Below are 7,465 nucleotides of genomic sequence, written 5' to 3'. Positions count from 1 at the left end.
ATTTGGAAGCTAATAAAACATGGCTACAAATGAATAATTAAAAAACCAAATTACCAAATCATATCCCTAAAGGTTTCTTTCAGTTCCCCAGACGGTTCCCCTACAATTGGCTTCTTGTGTATGAGTAATGAAAACCAAGATTTGCGTTTACTTCACTGACCCTGAAAACAAAAACTCTTATATTTATTTTGAAAGTATTATAGACATTTGGTTTTATGGAAACATTCTTCAATGTTTCAGATTTGGGAAGTACTACAGTGCTATCTTTAACAGTAGGTTTTCCTCAGCAATGTTGGTTTAGGACAATACTTTTCTATCTTGAACATGGATAAGAATCACTTGGAAGGCTAGTTTAAAACAAGATTGCTAGCCTAGACCTGTGAGTTTCTAATTGACTAGCTCTAGAATGGGGCCCATAAATTTGCAAACGTTGAGGACCACTGATTTAGGATACGTGTCCATTAATTTATCAGCTGAAATTACATATATATAACTAATAATAATAAAAAACAATATTTATTATTAATATAATTTATTATCATTTAATAATAATAAATTAAATAATAATAAATAATATATATTTTGTATATATAACTAATGAAAAACAACTTGTGCTGATTTGAACTGTGTTTATGTCTCCGAAAAGTCAGTTTCAGAAAATGTCAACATATGGTTCCATATATTGATATTTAAAATAACAAATTTTATTTCTAGTAGCAACTTTATGTTATTAATGCCTCTTGCTTAAAATGAAGTAAAACTGTGAATATTACCAATGCTATTACACTGAGAAGTAAGAAAGTATTTTAGAAGAGCAAATTGCTAGTTTTTAACTTTCTTTTTATATATATATACTTTTTAAATTATACTTTAAGGTCTAGGGTACACCTAATGTAAATGACGAGTTAATAGTTTTTAACTTTCTGTGCATTTTTTGGCTTCAAATAAAATCTTAACAACAATAGTCTCCTTGGGCTTTTCATTGACATCTTTTAAAGTAATTCACAGGCTGAGGAATGCAGAAGTTAATCATTTTGACTAATTTGTAATTAGCTCTACCTGTATTCCAGAGGAAATGATCAATATTACCATTTGAAGAGGCCAGGCTTAGATCCAGCAACACTTCTAGAACATCCGCAGTTAATTTTTGACATTCAGTGCTTGTTCCTCACTGGAAAAGCTAAAATTCTCTCATTCAGTCACAATTTATTAGAAAGTTTTTTTAAAAATAGAGAAAATAAACATCTCTTTTTAACTTTTTAAAAAATTTGGGTGAAAAAGGTGTTTAAAAACACGTAAGTCAGTTATTATTGTTAAAATTATTACTGACTTAGTGAAAGATAATTCCTGTCATATGTGTTCAATTTTAAGAAAATAAAAAAATTTCCCTTGCAGATTAGTTTTCTAACACATTTGACATACTTAAAGTAGAGCTGAAATGTTTTGAAATGTGAAATCAATTTACCTTTAAACAACTTTTAATTTGATTTTCCTGGCAATTCAGAACACCTGTTTTGGGATCTGGTCATACCAAACACTATTTCAGAGACTGAGGAAAACATCAGAAAAACAAGAGAATTTCATTCCTGGGGAAGGGGTGTATATTTTAGTAAGAAAAAGAAATTCAACTTAGGACAATATGATATTTCCTTAAATCTTCAACATGGAGTATGAGATCCCATAAATAGACTCTTGTTGACCATCCCTATTTTATTTTATTATTTAGTTTAGTTTAGTTTTTCAGTGTTCATTTTCCTTTAATGACTCCCATCACCCTGAAGGGCAGATGCAGGCAGGTAGAAGATGGCAAGAGATACTCACTTGACAATCTCACCCTGAATGAAGGCTCTGCCCATATTCTGGAAACCCTCCTCCCAGGAAAACTACGCTCCAACCAGGGTCTGGGGCTCGTCGCTGCCAGGAGCCGGTTTTTGCCATGTGTATGACTGGTAGTCCATCTGCCAATCTGGACTCAGCAGAAAGGCAAGCTCCTGGCCTCAGAAGCCTCAGACTCCAGAAATAGAGCTACTGTTGTTGGTTCCAAAGAGGATGACACTGGCAAAGTCATCTTCCTCAGCTTGTCCAGTCGCTTGAACATTCCAGTGATGAGATTGCAAGTATAAAGGTCTGAGTGAGTTCTTTAGGAAAGCGATATTGTGAGTACCACAGGAACCAGCCATCCTTATCAAAGTGCTCCCAGAAATAGGGCAGCACCACAGAGAGCGTGTCCTCGTTGGAGTACTTGCGCTTAAATTCATCCAACACAAAGGTACTCTTGAGCAAGTAAGCGAAGAGGTCTTTGACCTTGAGCTCAGCAGCCAGCACCTGCTCACATTCGTCCATCTCCTCCTCAGGAGCAGGGGCAGCTGCCTTTTTCTCCTCCTTCCGCTCAGCTTGGGGCTGCTGCTTATTTTCCCGTGAACCTTTCCCTTTCCATGGGGTGTCTTTTTCAGGCTGGCTTTCTGCAAGCTTTTTAGCATCAAACTGGGTCATGTTCACAGACAGTTTCACCTTCCCTAAGACAGCCCTGAACTGGGGCTGGTTAATGCAGGTGAGGAACCAGCAGTTGGTATTGGGAAAGGCCTGGCAGGAAGAAGGCTCCAGAACCTGCTTATAGAGCCACAACAGGGTGCAGAAAACTACTATGTCAGCCAGACGAAGAGTCCTCGTCTTCAGGTGAGCATCCAGCAGCCCCAAAATTCACCTCACCTCTGCCTTTGCATTCTCAGTAGCCTGTTTGTTGTGGTGCATGATGCCCAAGGTGGGAAACACTGAGATACTGGCTGGGGACACTGCATTGCTATCAAGAGAGCTCACCCACTGCACCACCTGGGCTGCTGCCTATGGAGTCCTTCCCCACCGTTCCTCATTGCTCACATAGTAGCAATGGCATTGCTTTCAAACACACAAAATCCATCGTCACTCTCAAGTGCTGGAACCTTGCTGGCAAGAAATTTGCGAATAAATTTGGGGCTGCTATTGCGAATAAATACAGGGGCCTGGACGGCCTCTGAGCCCCATCAGTCATCTCTTTCTGCTTTCTCAGTTCCATCAGCTTCCTCACAGTTGAGGAACAGAGTTAGGGGCATTTGCCATTGCTGTGCTCCCAAACTGGGTTGCTAGTTGTGGGATGACCTTTCTACACGAGGAAGAGAGAGGCAATCTATTTCCAATGCCCCACTTATTTGCAGTAAATAAGAGATGGTTGAGGAGGCTTTTGGCAGTTCTGGCTGATATGCCCTGGCTGATTACAGCAATAGCAGATAGTGAACTCTTTAGTGCCCATAAGGCTCCACGCTGATGGCTGGCCAGGGGCCCTTAATACGGGCAGAGAGTTTGCAATGGCAGCAGCCAGGTAGTGAGCCGCCACTCATCTCTTTCTCGATATTTTCTATCCCATTCAGACTGTGATATTTCCTCCCATTATTAAAGACCCTGAAGAACCACATCCAGCAAGATGGGAAAATGGTGTTTGTGGTCTTTGGTCTAGTTTCTGGAGTTCGTGTCTAATATTTGGAGAGGCCTGGCTGATAAAACAAACAAACAAACAAACAAACAAAAACACTCAAAATAGCTAGGCTTTTTGGGCTTTTGGGGTCCACATTAGTATATTTTCTCTTGGCTCCAGCCAGCTTGGAGTGAAATAGAGCTAGCTTTTCATTTGACCTCTGTGTTACCTCTCTTAGTTCGGCTTAGTTGACCAGTTTTATGGCAGCCTTTTTCATGCCTTCAGTTAAACAAGTAATTATATGATTATGGCATTCCCTGCCAGTGTTTCTCTCTTGGTAGGTCCATCTAGAATCAACATCAGGAACTGCTGTTCTCCCCAAGCCAGAATCCTAAGGGCTCTGGTCATGAACTTCATCTTTCCACCATTGAGCTAGAGACAAAATGTGGGACCTTTCCTCATGAGTACAACAGTTGGTAAAGATAATATAAACGTCCAGAAAAATGAGATCAGAGGAAACAAAACTTACTCTGAATTCTTTTATGAAGTGAGAAGAGTCCTGGCCTTGGTCCTAAAGGAGCCAAGTTTACCTTGTATCTGATAGAAGTCCAAAATGGGAAAGGAACATGGACTCTGATTGTTTTTAGAAGTGGTTTGCCACTTCTCAGAGTGGCAAAACTTTTCCTGGGGCTGAAGTGGGATAATAAATGGCTCCCAATCCAGCATGTGAGGGGAGAAAAAGGTTCCAGGTAGGGGAGAGGCAGAGAGAAGGAGATAGAAGGTGGAGTGGAAGGAGGGAAAGGCATAGGAGTAGATACATTGTTGGGGAGGAGGAAGAGGAGGAAGGTGGGGAGGATCTTGACCATGGGAGCATGAAAGAGGGTTCATCTAAAATGTCTGCAGTCAGGAGAGGTAAGAACTTTGCTAGGCACATTCAACAGTTTCCTTGAAGGTCTGGGTCCCAACCCCAGGGACATAAAAGCCTGGATAAAAGGAACCTCAGGCCATTTGGAGGAATTTTGACAACACAGATTGAGTTGCAAAAAGTATTAAAATCCAAAGTCCCATTCGAGTCTAGGCTAATTGATCTGAGAGTTTATCAACAGGCCAAACCACATTACACAAGAAAATTAGGCAATTCTTCTTGAGAGTCTGAGGGTGAAATTTGTCCCAATGTTTTAGGATGCAACACAGAGGTGAGTTGGAAGGAATACACAAAGTTTGCCCCATGCTGGGACTGGAAAATGATGAGCCACTGGAGGCTGATATCTGCTGGGGACATGAAGCATACTTTCTCTCAAGGCATCCTGACAGGGGAAAGGATACCATTCAAGTCCACTGGGGTACTTCTGAGATGTCCTTCCTAGAGGGGTATTGCACCTATTTGGAAAGACCTCCCAGCACTGGGGACAATACCGCTGGGACCTTACACTAGATGGCCTGTCCAGGCAGGAGGTATGAAGGTGAAGGGAGAACTCAGCCTGGAACCAGCCCCAGGAGAAGGGATGGGAATGGGGAGATTCATCACTCTGAGGCCACTGGCGATCACCTGATTTGGGAACATTTGGAGCTGGAGGTCTGGCTGCCTTTATGTGAGAATTAGAGTAAGAGGAAGAGAGAGTTTATGTCACCCAAAATGTGTGTGGATTTGCCCTAGAGGAGCCGCTGCTGCTAATTCTGCAACATGCAGGGATTGGAGACCTCTGACCAGAAAGGATAGGAAACAACCTTTTTCCCTTCTGGAAGGCAGCCAGATGTTTGCCCTTTGGCCTTCAGGCAACACAAGGGAGCTGCCCTGGACAGATACCACTAGTTACCAGAGCACTACTAGAGGTCGGCTGCTGGAAGTCTGAAAAAAGAAAATGAACTTAGGTCCCTCACCTGAGTGGATGGTGGTAGTCAGACACTTCCATGCAGACACCTTTCAGTTTCACCAGAGTATAGCCCTGGCCATAGACTGTCAGTTGTTTCCATCTTGGGTGCTGTCCACAGAGGATCCTGAGTGGGAAGACAGAAAGGAAGAGGGGAGAGAGTCTCCTGTAGAGAGAGAGGTTCCCTGTACGGGCTACCAAAATGTCATGGTCAATGACTGCCTGAGGCCAGCATGGGCAGTAAAAGAATTTACCAAGACAGTCATAAGTTTAGAAAGGCAGATATATTAGAGAAAGGGGAGATATATTGCAAGAGAGCAATGGGCAAAACAGCAGAGGGAAGGTCTGCGATGAAGTGGAGACTAGAGGAGTTTTTAAAGGGTCATGCTGCTTGGGCTAAATGCTTGAAACAGGATGCTTGGGTGCAGGTGTGTGGGGGATCAGTCAGAGTGGTGGGAGAAGCTATAGGGAAAGGAGCAGGCCTTCTGAAAGGTTGGAAGACTCTGCATAGCTTTGGGGGAGAATAAGCTGAAGGCAGCTGTTCTCCTACCCTGAGGCAGAGGGTGAGGAATAGGTACAAGGGAGTGTAGGGGGATTTATCTTAAATAGGCTTGTTTACTTTTGTTGTCCAGGAAATGACCTTTGATCATCCACGTGTGTGACTGCTCTCTGAAAGGGGCAACAATAATGTTAATTACCCACAGATTGTGTTTGCTCCAGGCTTTCAGCATTATGTGTGTATTGAATAAGCAGCTCCAGCTGTTCGAGGTTGCTCTTTTCTTCAGCCACTAGTGCCAGCAGCCCCCTAGCTGCTGTTACACTGCATACCTGTGTCTGAGTACTCCTTTCATCCTTCTCTCCACCAGGGTCTGCAGGATGGACCCGGCACAGGTGGGCCATGAGCTGAGCACTTGGGTTTAATGTTTGGTTGCAAGTGAGCCATTTACAGTTGGCCCAGTTTCTCAGAACATTCGCTGTCCTCTATCCCTGTTTCTGTTCCTGCCAGCTAAGCCCATTTTTAATTTTCTTTTAACCCTTAGGGTGCCACAATTACTAATAATTTAACCAAAGAGTTAAATTTTTGGTTCTCATTAACAAAATACATAAATGCTAAGTGATAAAGCACTTAAACTTCTTTGAAAACTTCAAATATAGAAAAAATGGTCTGTCTTTATACAATGGTACTTCCACTATGTTGACTAAAATAGTTTCCTCAGCCACCTGACAAATCTAGAACTGACATATCCACTCTGTTGAATGTTAGGCCACGGTACAGTTGGGTTGGTAATAAATTTGTATTGTGTAAAATTCCCCTCTGAAGCTTTTTATGAGCCAGTGGATGGGCCTTTTTAAATGTAGAAATTGACAGAGCCACTGCTTTCCTGATCAGATGTGCCTTTATTATAATTCTCTCCTAGTGACTCCTTAGATATAATGTAACTTTTATCTCATATCCTTTGCATTGCTGGGATTAGATTTTTTTTTTTTTTTTCTGTTTTGAGGAATCTCTGTGTACTTTACTCAAGGCTGCAGTTGATATCTAGTTAATTGATACCACCTTACAGGATAGAGGTCAGGGCCTCACCTTCTACCCACTGATCAATATTGCCTTTCCATCCATCAAAATATATCCTTAAGAGACAATGAATAATTCAAGTTGCTGTAGCCATGCATACTAAATGTGGCTTCATAAAATCTACCTCTTTTATTATCATATCTGTATGCTATCTCTGATTTATAACTTATTTTTAAAAACAGTTTTACTGGTTAAGTAATGGACTCTGTTTCTCTAAAGTTTTCAAAACACTCAAAAGGAAGTTTTGTATAACTTCTGGGTGGAGTAATTTCAATTTTGTTAATATCATAGAAGCCAAGAGAGAAAATATAAGGGCAAAGTGCATAATAACAATACCAATCAGATTATTGATCTCCATCATTGGAAGTCCATCAGCCAGCATCTTTCTAATAGTGCAACACATACTATAGATTTAATGAGTCTATATTTTCCAATATCCTTTATTGTTTGAACCATTCCTCACTCTGGTCTACTCCTTATATCTTACAAAATGAATGTATAAAAATATCTAGCCTTTTTCTTCTTCATAATAGATATGTTAAATCTGTGACTTATACCTCAAATCAACAA

At 41.2% G+C, this 7,465-nt stretch overlaps 1 pseudogene; it reads right to left on the bottom strand.

Moving 5' to 3' along the window:
• Positions 1–1,817: 1,817 nt before the first annotated feature.
• LOC100613203 (elongation factor 1-gamma-like) lies at positions 1,818–6,219 on the bottom strand (annotated as a pseudogene).
• Between the last annotated feature and the right edge of the window lie 1,246 nt (positions 6,220–7,465).

The sequence above is a fragment of the Pan troglodytes genome, chromosome 3 (assembly GCF_028858775.2).
Source record: "Pan troglodytes isolate AG18354 chromosome 3, NHGRI_mPanTro3-v2.0_pri, whole genome shotgun sequence".
Taxonomy (NCBI): Eukaryota; Metazoa; Chordata; class Mammalia; order Primates; family Hominidae; genus Pan; species Pan troglodytes.
The sequence above is the reverse complement of the archived record's forward strand: the minus strand, read 5'-3'. Positions and strand labels throughout refer to the sequence as shown.